Raw genomic sequence first — 8171 nt, 5'->3', positions numbered from 1 at the left:
GTTGTCGCGTCTGATGACGATTCGTTTCACATCCATGACATTTTGCTCTTTCCATCCTTTTCATTTCAAAAAGGTCTGCTTCTGAAACAGCTCCGCGTGTGGTATTCATTGATCTATGAGGTGAAACAGATACTGGGATATCACCAAATGCTACGAGACTGCCAAGTTTTTCATAGTGATGTTTTTCAGGCAGCTCAAGGAGAAGGTCTTCAATAGCCATCTTTGTAACCTTGTATCCTGGGCCACAGACCTCAGTTAGAGATTTCGCAACAAGAAATGGAGATATGGCTCTGGCTTGTTTTGTTAGATTTTCACTGTGCACAACATGGAATTTTGGAAAGCATTATCTGGGTTGGCTGAAAATTGATAATTCATCAGTGCGTCCCCTCTTAAGCGGAAGACGATCAAGGAGACGGGGAAATGCAGGTGTTCCCATAGTAGTGTACTTTTTTTCGGCAGCAATGGCTACCACCCACCATGGAGTCCAACCAGGGGACGCTGAAGCACTTAATAGTATAAGGCTGCAGACGCAAGCAGTACATTGCCACTATAACCAAATATAACTACTCAAGGTTGAGTAATTACACAAGGTTAACCCTTGCCACCAGGAAAATTGGAAGTAAACGGAAGAGAGAAGTAGACAGGACAGACTAAAAAAGAGAGAGATAAAGACGAGTGTGTAGGGGAGAGAGATAGGAAAAGGTGACTGCCGATTTCCCCTGGGTGGGTCAGCCCAGGGGTGCCGTCTACGTGAAGCCGGGGCCAAAGGGGTGTGTTGCCTCGACCGGGGGGGGGGGGGGGCCTTAAAGATCCAATCACCCAGCTTCGGCTCAACCCCCAGTATCCCCTTTTCCCCGGACACGGCAAGGCCACGACCGGCTAGGTGTGGGAGGGAGTCAAAACTCCCCCGTTAGCTCGGGTACGTGGTGTCGCTACACACCAAACGCCTACTTGCGCAGGCGCCCCTGCGGGGGACGATAGGTCCCTTTCACATAGCCTTGACGAAAACGTGGGTTTTCAAAATCTAAATAAAGCAGTGTATAGCAACTTCTAATTCCCGTCTCATGAGGGTGAGTCAAGTGATTCAAGTGGAAACGTCACGATTTACGTCATTTGTAGAGCGGGGCGTCGCTGTCGGCTGCACTTTTGGCAGTAGTGAGGCTGGCTAATTGAGAATCGAGAAGTGGCACGGCGCAGGATACTGTCTCCCCCTCCCGCCGATGACAGGTCCGGCCACTGGCATTGCCGAAATAGCCGTGTTATGCAAGGCCCGGCGACAGGTCGTTCTTCTGGTGCTTTATTTAGGGTATGGAAACAGCTACGAAGACAGTTTTGTCGAAGCGTTACTTTCAGCAACGTCCTTTTTTTGACAACTAATAATCATGATAATAACTGGGGTTTTATGTTCCAAAACCACGGTGTTAAATAGACACGCCGTAGTGGAGTGCTCCAGAAATTTCGACCATGTGGTGGTCTTTAACGTGCACTGACATGACGAAATACACTGACATCACACAGGGCACCATTTCACCTGCATCTAAATGCGACCGCCGCGATAGGATTCGAACCCGCGACACATCGAGTCAGCAGCCGAACACAGTAGTCACAGTTCCACCGAGGTGAACATTTATTAAATTCGACAACTGTGTGTGTGCGCGTGCGTGGAGGAGGGGGGAGGGGGCTGCCTCACCCCGCCGCCTAGTCTACGCCACTGCTGCTCGCCGGGGGAATCGAGGAGGTCTTCGTCTTCCTCGTCGCCGATGTGGCGCCACGGCAGCCGAATGCCACACGCACGCAATACGACATTTTTTCCCGGTCACCAAGATAGCAGAATCCTCCCACCGAATACAGCTGGTCGCAGGGTGCCGAGCGAGTTTAGTCTAAAATACCGCTGTGGCATCGCTTTATTCTCCATTTATTTGTTCCTGAACAAAGAAAAAGAAGGAAAGAAAGAAAGAAAGAAAGAAAGAAAGAAAGAAAGAAAGAAAGAAAGAAAGAAAGAAAGAAACAAACAAACAAACAGCTGCTACATGACAGCTTGCCGGGGTGTTTGCAACGCTTATGCAAGTTCTGACGTTATTACCACAGTAGTTTTCAACGCCCATAAACTGCCTCCAAAAAGGGTGTGTTCTATGCCACGCGACCTGTACGCAAGCATTTAACGTGCTTCGATATTGGTGGTAAACTTTAAATCAGGTGCTTTAGATTACTGTGGAAGTTCTGTGTGTCAATAATTGTGGTATACTTCTCAATAATAAAATGGGTAATGAAAGAGGTTGTTGTTTTCATATGCCCTTCCTCGCTTAACACACTGAATATATCATGTTGAGAAATCAACCGAATGTGTACAAAATATGCAAGCCGCCAAAACAAGATGCAAAAACAAAGTACAGTCGAGCAGCACATGCATCACAAATACTCAAGTAAGAGTCACAAATCTTCGGTGCTTCCAATCACTCAGTGGAAGTCACCGCTTGAAGTGGAAGTGCAGACGACGAAATCATTTCGCTTAAGTGTGTCTCGTTGGGCGACGCAATCAGTGAAATACGGGGCCGATACAAAAATTGATGTGACAAACGCCACTGATGACGTGCGTGTCACCGGTCGCATCATGTTTTAACGTTAGCTTGGCGTCATCACATGTCACTTTCAATCGTCAAATTCACACCGATACGGGAGGCCAAGCAACACCCTCGTTAGGCGCAAAAGGCCTCAATTTGGGAGAGATTGTGCATTCCCCATCTAACGTCAAGGCAATCTAACGCGTGTCTATCGCACTGCGGCTGATGAGGTATTGAAATAAGTATGGTTTTCGGCTGCATAACTGAACGCATTAGTGACTGTTGAGCAGGCTTTGGCCTTCAGGTGTTGCATCGAGAATTATATGTTGCGGAACCTTCTTTTTTTAGAGAATTTCACAAATAACAGATGCTGTGCGTAGTGCGTAGCGTCAGTCGACGTTTCGAATTCAGTAATGAATAGAGCAATAAACTATACGAAATAATGTAAAAAAAATCTTCTATATGTACGCACAGGTTACTGCCCTTTTGACTGTAAGGACTCCAAATCCAAGAAACTAGTCGACTCCTGAATAGAAAAGTGCGCTGAGGGCTAGTTGTGTGCCGAAAAGTGCATGTCGACCTCTGCAGATGGATTCTATTAAAATCTCCGCGCATCATAGACGTAGCGTCAGTTTGAGTTATCGTCGGGTAATCTTCGGAGTACTATTTGCCCTTGCTTAAATCAAATACAGTTCAAACAAAGGCAACAGAAACAAAAGCGAACACACGGTTTTCCGAGCATGTATATAGCACAGCCTGTGACGTTTACAGTGGAGTGCGTTTCCTTTGTGCGCCGGTGCGAACACAGATCGACGACGCCTGCCCGACCGGTCTCATCTTCTCTAAACGAGGGCGCGCGCTCGAGATGAGAAAGAAATGGCCCTACTTCTCGAGACAAGGCGTGCAACAGTTGCCTGACAGGGTCGGCGCCTATATCCTCCTGTTCAAAGCTTCGTCGTCGAAAGGTAACGCGACCCGTGAGTGGGTGCCAATTAGGGTTACGCGACGACCTTTGGAAGTGGAAGCTGGCCCGTGCACGCCGCTCTGAGAATAGAGTTCGTTAGCACGCTGGTTTCGCGTCTTGCACTGCCTATCGCCCTGGCAGTACATTGGCGCCTCTCTAGCGGTCTGTAAACGCGTTCCGCCGCTATACCGCAGCAAAGGTCGCCATTATAAATAGCATGCAACGTGGGGCTCGCTGACCCATGGTATGCACGTGGATGCCACATTGCTAAAGGTCGCGCACGAGTCTGTCGCTTGTTCGGTTTGAAGCACGGCCTCACCAACATGTAGTTGTCCGTCATCGGACCACACATGCGTGGATGTTTATCGGTCACTTACACGGGCGGGAACAGATTGCGCGGTACACCATGGCAGAAAAGACCCTTAGACACCCGTGGAAGGTTCCGCATGGATAGTTCGGACACTGTAGTAGTCCGTAGCTCTTCGTAACTGAATTCAATGTATCAAGAATGTCTGCTTCAGACACAGTCAGCGTTGTCTTCTGTAGAACACTTGAGAAGTAGCAGCTTCCTCAACACGCTCTTCGAAAGAAAGCTGCGTTCGCGAAGACAAGACTGTTGGGCCTATCATTTTAGAATGCGTGAATTATGAAAATAAAAAAGGAAATTAGAGAAGAAATTAGCGAGTTGGGACCGGCTCCAACGCACATAAGAGAAGTTTCTATAGGTCCAAGAGGGAAGACAGTTTGGCTAGTTGGCACTGGCTTACGTAAGACAAAATTAAATAGAGCACAAAAGCAAGACGAATGAAATGAACAAACATCATAAGCAGGTTTGTCCTGCTTTTTCTTTTAGATGGTTCGTTGTATTTTGGGCGCTATTTCTTTCTGTCTTAGGTCACTATGGTGTTGCTCTCAGAGCAACTGATTCCTAAGGGACCCAAGAAAGAAAGGCAGCCTTCCTCTGGGAGCTGCAACACATAAGCACCGTTTCAAGCTATGCCGAGGGAAGGGCAATTAGCTTTCAGGCAAACGCACAGTGAAGTCCGAAACCGCTATACAACTCGCAGAACAGTTTAGATTGTGGCTTTTGCGAGCGAAGTCAAACTACCACAAGTGCTCGAGGAAAAAAGGAATCGTCGCTACATATCTGTCGCGGAAATTACAGCTTTTAGAAAAGCAACACGAAACAAAGGCCCCCTCCCTGAACTTAATGAGGAGTAGCCTATCACGAGCCATATCTTTCTCTCTCTCTCGAGGCATCGGTCATCTCTCGCCTCCCTCCATCTCTCGCGCTTACGAGACCCACGTAAAGCTCTCTGATTGTTCTGGGTGCAACGAAGACCCCAAAACGAGCGGGCTCACAAAAGAGGTCCCAGCCCATCAAGGTTCCCGCGCACTGCGGCGCGGACATGCACCCTGGTGGTCTCTTATTAAGTCGAGAAACCCGACAGAACGGTACCACCTTAGAACTGAACACGTTCTCCCTTTCTGGCGCTGTATTTTCTTTCTCAAGGAACAAAAGAAAATAAAAATTAGGGACGCATCTTGACCTCTGAAACAATCCGGCTATGCCCCCGTCCTGCGAGAGCAATTCAGGGGCCGTTTAAGGTAGCCGCACTTCGTGCGTGGGGCTCGCAGCCACTTCCGCTGCACATGCGTGCGACATGCCGTTGCCGCTAGAAAAGAGGCGCCCTCGGCTGTCTGATCGCCCGTGTAATCGCGGTGCTGGAGGAGCATACAGTTTGTGCTTGTGGAACTAGTTGCAAGTGCAGCCTCCGTCAATTGTGTCGTCGTATGCTTGGGAAGGGCAGAGGCCGAATGAATCGCTTGGCTGCACTGGATGGTGGCATCCTCTATCAGTCTGAAAGTGTACTATTTTTTTCCTTGCTAGCCTACCTCACATAGCCAGTGATGTAAGCTTATACGAGCGCCAGTCTTTCTATATTATACAAACTATGGACATCTCCCACTCTGTCTCTCTCTCTCCTGGGAAATTGAGCGCTTTGTTTTCGCCTGTCTTTGGCTTTCAACTTCGGATACTTTCAAACATGACGTGATCACGAAAGAAGAAATGGCTCCTTGTATACGTCTGTAAAAGCGTTAAAATCTTATCTTTTTCTCGGGGGACCGGTTTTATGAACAGACAAGAAAGCTGAAAGTGGATGTAAGCAATGCCCTACCGCCTTCATGGACTCGGTGGTTCTTCATTGAAGGTCTTCTTTTACGCCACTCGCAGGATGGGAACAGCGACACGTCTCACCGCATGCCAGCTCTGTCGAGCGGAACAACCGCAGGCAGCCATTATGTACACTTGCCAGTCTTCATACGCCGGTGGTTTCCATTCTTTCTTTAGCTCTATCTTCGTACCGTCTATGCTTGACCAGCTCCTCTTCCCACGACTTCGAGTTGTCGTTTTGTATAGCGTTATAGTAAACCTACACGGCAGCTGCGTGCATTCTTGCTGACTCGTTTTCGTTCTTGTTTTTTGGCTGCATACCATCTCCGCTTTCCGTTTGAGCCGGTATCGTTGCCCTTTCTTCACGCTTGGAGTGCCGCGGACAGAAGGAACGGCGTAAGACGCTCGTTGCGTCACCGGAGACAACGGTAACAAAGGCAGCGCCATCCATTTTCGAAACTGCGGCGGCCTTTCGGTGCGAGAGATGTTCGCCATCACGGGCGTCGCTCGCGTGGATGGACGTTCGGAACGTCCTTGGGAGGTCGTCCGTCGCGTCTGCCTTCTAGAAGGCTCCCCGAAAAAAAAAGAATGCCGGAACAGACCGTAGCAAGAAACGACCGGAACATTACGGTACACCCCAAGACGTACAAGAGGTCAGGCTCGGCGCACCGATTGTGCGCGGCACACGGCGCGCTTTTTTACCAGCCGCATTTGTCGTTGCATCACGACTGCATACGTATGTACTGTGCCTCGAAAGCGGTCCTGCACCGAGCTACCCGGCTTGATTGTCTTCTGCTCTTTCGACAGCCCGGCTTAGCGGGCATGCCACGCGCGCGTAAGCACGAGGGGCCATCGCAAGCAACTAGAGCCTTTACAAAGCATAATGGCTCATTTCGAGCGGAATAGCCCAGCGCTGGATCAGCTTCGCTTAGAGACAGGCTTCCTAATTAAGCACGACAAGGACGAGGACAAAGATGGTCCGAAGTCATTTCTAGGGCATTCTCGTCCTTTACTCTTGTACTTAATTCAATTCGAAATTGTTCTTGCGCGCTTATGTATGTTGACTGGGGCACTGTATAGAAAGCTAGTGACCACCAGCTCGGCGGAGGTGCAGTCGGCCGGATGACACTTCACTACACAATTCGAACTTATTACCTCAAATGTATGTTCAGTGCATCAGTCAACGAACACAAAAGTTCATGAGCTGATCCTTAACTGATCGGCCCACCCAGAGGACCTCTTATCAGAATAGCAGACTGATAAACAAGAGATTTGGTCATTTCACCATGTTTTTCAAGAAACATGGTAGCAGCGGTGAGTCAGTGAGGCATTTGTAGAGATACGCATGTTATCACTGGGCCCGGTGGTAATCAGTGCCATTATGAGTACCAAGGCTTGTGTCTTTAAAAATATTTCACGCGCTGCTAATGCTCGAAAGTGGGAATTATAATAAAAGCTAACACCAGGCATGACATCAAGTTCATTGGTCAATGGCAAAAAAACTCATGCCTACGACAATTGGCGCCAATTCTGTCCCGGATCCTTTGGCCGTTATCATGGGAGGCCGCCTCAACTCATAACTTCCCAGGCTGACGCAAACACATATTTGCAAGTTAGCAGTGTATGTGAAAACTATAACAAAGAGAGAGGGACGAAGCAAAGGAAAGACAGGGAAGCTAACCAGCTTGTAGCAGGTTCGCTACCCTGCGCGAGAGCAAGGGGAAGAAAATAATAGAGTACGGAAGAAGGAAACTTAACTAGTGAAATGCGCTGACACATATCGGTCTCCGGCAGCCATACCCAGATAGCGATGTACTTAATTCCGGTTGCTGGACTCTGGTCAATGAACAGTTAATTAGCGTATATGATACAGTAGGCAATACAAGGTAAATCATACTAGAATTTAATATGTCAAAAAAAGCTTCCTGGGAGGGGCTCCAACTTTCAAGGAATCCAGAGCTTGCAATGTGCGTCGACCTGATCGGGTTGTCATTCTGTGTAGGGTCATTCTGTGTGGTGTCATTCTGTGTGTACGCAGCATTTATGAATGCATCGAAACAATCTTCGTGCATTTATTTGTTTGAGATTTTGACAACTTGAGCTAACGCCGGAAGGGCAGCCACAAAATGAAGGTGATATTCGTTGTGCGTCACGAATAATTCGTCACTACAGCTGTCGTTTCTGAATGCTATAAGCAGCGAAAAAAACACTGAAGGTGGCTCATTTTGCTAAGGATACCAAATCCGCTGTTGACCTAGCGCTGCCTCCTGCATATAACGAAGAAACGCAGTTTAAAGCCCACCGCTTCTTCAGAGCTCCTGCTTGCGGGTTTGGGGGGTTGTACAGAAATACGTATGTGTGCAAGTTTCCACAATTCAATATGTATAGATAGATTACTCTTACAGTAGCGATTCCCAAAATTCTTCTTTAACTCTTTTGTGAGTTGCATACCGTTTTTTTTTTTTTGCTC

The sequence above is a fragment of the Rhipicephalus microplus genome, unplaced genomic scaffold (genome assembly GCF_043290135.1).
Source record: "Rhipicephalus microplus isolate Deutch F79 unplaced genomic scaffold, USDA_Rmic scaffold_21, whole genome shotgun sequence".
NCBI classification, from domain to species: Eukaryota; Metazoa; Arthropoda; class Arachnida; order Ixodida; family Ixodidae; genus Rhipicephalus; species Rhipicephalus microplus.
The sequence above is the reverse complement of the archived record's forward strand: the minus strand, read 5'-3'. Positions refer to the sequence as shown.